A 2,946-nucleotide genomic window follows, 5' to 3' on the forward strand; every position below is an offset into this window, starting at 1 on the left:
GAAGTGCAAATTCAGATTTAGTAGACCTGTAGTGGAGTCTGAAATTCTGCATTTCCAACCAGATTCCAGTGGCTGACTTATCAGTGATTAGTGGACCAAACCTTGAGTAGAACTTTCTAGATAACTGAGATCAGAGCAGCTGCTACAGACCAGTATAGCTTCCTGGAGCTTGGGTAAAGGATGGGCTGGATTTCAATGACTGGTGAAGGATGGGGATTCCATTTAGTCAAGTGGATCACGATGAAAAAAGAGTGTATATGGAGGATGCATGGAAAACAACATGACTGATACACAATTAGACTTCGGGGGAGCAGTAGAAGATAAAACTAAAGATGTGGGTGGAAGGCGTGAGACCACACTTAGGCCTTGAAAACTCTGGAGAGATATTCAGGATTTTACTTCTGATTTGGAAAGAAACTTGGAAGCAGTGGGGAGCCTTGAAGGAGAGCTTCAAGGAAAAAGAGGTGGAGTTTAGACAGATGCCTGTGTGGACAGATTATAAATGCAGAGTCAGTTAGAGCTGAGACATGGAGTAAAGAAGGGCAAATGGCAGCCTTTCCCTAAAATGACAGGCCCGTGGCAAGAGGACAAATGGAAGTATACTTTTAACAAAATAATTGTGGTAATTGTAATAATAAATACCATTAATTAATATTATATATGCCAGGCACTCTGATAAATACCTCATGCTGACTATATAATCTCATTCTCATAATAGTACTATGAGATAGCTACTATTATTCCATTTTATTGTTTGTGAAACTAAAATAGACCAAAAAGTAGTATCTTGCCCGGGTTAACAAAACAGATCAGAGCTGGCTAATTCATTCTTTCATTCTTTGTCAGTTTTTCAGAAACATCACATTAGTATTTTTACTTTTGAAAAAATTCAAGTTACGAAGTTGATAATTGTATATTTATAGATTGCTAAAATAGAGTTTTACTGCAAACATAGTAAGCTATCTCAAATTCGTCCAAATTCAGCTAAAAAGGCAGAAATATCTTGCATGCCTTAGCCTGTAAAACCATATAACCTTCAATATTTGTATGGGCTTATACATAATGATTTGGAAAAGGTATTTCTAAAAAAATAATACCAGTTTATCAATACTGGGATTAGGATAACTGTTTGTGCTGGAGCATATAACACCATAGAAATCTGTTCCTAAATTTTCAGCATGTGTATACTATTCCAGGAATGTGCAAGACCTAGAATTAAACAAAACAAACAAACAACAACAAAAAAAAATTCCTAGATAATCTGGTTCTACATATATGTTCCAAGGCCCAGGAATCCAAAATTTTCACAAGAACCCTATGTAAATAACATGGTACCCAGGAAACCATTTTGAGAAACACTAATTTAGGATAATGAATTCTAGCAAATAGTGAGAATTTTAAGACACTTTGGGTAATAGTTTTTGAAAAACGATGAATTTACAGGAACTGTAGACATCCTTGCCCTGAGGATTGAAGACTATTTTACTGTGTGGAATGTATACTGGTAAACATAACTACACAAAGTGTACGCTCTGTCCCCTAGAATCTTGCTGTTAGTGACTGTACAGCAAATGGGTAACCACCATCATTTTCTTGAACTAACAGTTTGGCTCTAGATGTCATCTAGCTCTAGATGACAAAGAAAACAATTTTAGAAAGAAATGTTTCCAGAGAACTGCAGAACATGCCAACATAAGGCAAGTATTTTCATAAAAAAATGTCTTTCTGTTAATCTAATTCTGTCATTAAAATACAGTTTTGTCATCCAAATATCATGCATTCTAGATGTTTTCTTGCTATTACCCACTATCCCCTAACCTCTCTTTCAATATACTGAACCTCAGTCTAAGTCTACATACTGGAAAGATCGGTCTTGACAATTGTTACTGAAGTAAAACGTGCATGCTACCAACATCATTCAAAGCAAACATATCATTTCTGTTGCTTAAGAGATGAGTATAAAAATAAAAGCAGTCCCCAGAACACTACCCCCAACAAAATGGTAACATCATAAACATAAAATTCAGGAGAAACTTCCATTTATCAAACAATGTATAAAATAAATAAAGGCAGATGCTGACCTAAGGGCTGAACAGGTGGGATCCTATAGTATATTTTGCCACTTCTTGGACAGCACAATTGTCTAAAATCTTCTTTCACTGTGAACACTACATGCACAAATTGAGTAGGATTTTTTTGATATTTATCGATTATTCTTAAAAAAAAGTAAAGAAAGAGATGAAGCTGAAAACTGTTTACTAATATAATAGCAACTGTTTTAAAAATATTTAAGTATTTGAAACTTGAAAAAGGCGGAGGACAGGAAAATGTCAACAAATTGTGAGCAATATTTTTTATTGCAACTCACAAGGCCAAAAAACACCAGAAGTGAGAAACCCAAAAATACAGGTAAAAGGAAAATCAGTATCCGTAGATTCTTCTCAGGATGATAAATTTAAGACGACATTTCTGAAAACCACATTGTAGGGTTTTTAGGAAAATATGTGACAGCTCAGATGATACTTGAAAAAGAAACTAAATGAAATATATCCTCAGGAAACAGAGAAAGACAATACAAAGTAGTGACTCAAAGGCAACATGAACTTATTGCCTCTGATTTTCTTCACAGTAATACTTTTTTTGCTGATTATTATAAGAAATAAATGTCAATGAGACAATATGGCAGAAGTTGATTCTGCTAGGTTGGTAAAAATGTGAAAGATATTTTGTCTCTGAGAGGTTGGCTGAGAGTTTATAAATATGGTTTCTGGACAGATTGAAAACAAATGAGCTTCACTGTAAGATGTTTCAAGGCATGTTTTATGCTTTCTTGATCTATGAACAATCAGATATTTAATGTTTAACTAGTCATTGTGCTATTCACCGGGAAGGAGTAGAAAACAATCAAGACTTTAACTCTGCTTTCTTAAAAAAAGAAAAAGAAAG

The sequence above is a fragment of the Galeopterus variegatus genome, unplaced genomic scaffold (assembly GCF_000696425.1).
Source record: "Galeopterus variegatus unplaced genomic scaffold, G_variegatus-3.0.2 Scaffold5, whole genome shotgun sequence".
In the NCBI taxonomy this organism is placed as follows: Eukaryota; Metazoa; Chordata; class Mammalia; order Dermoptera; family Cynocephalidae; genus Galeopterus; species Galeopterus variegatus.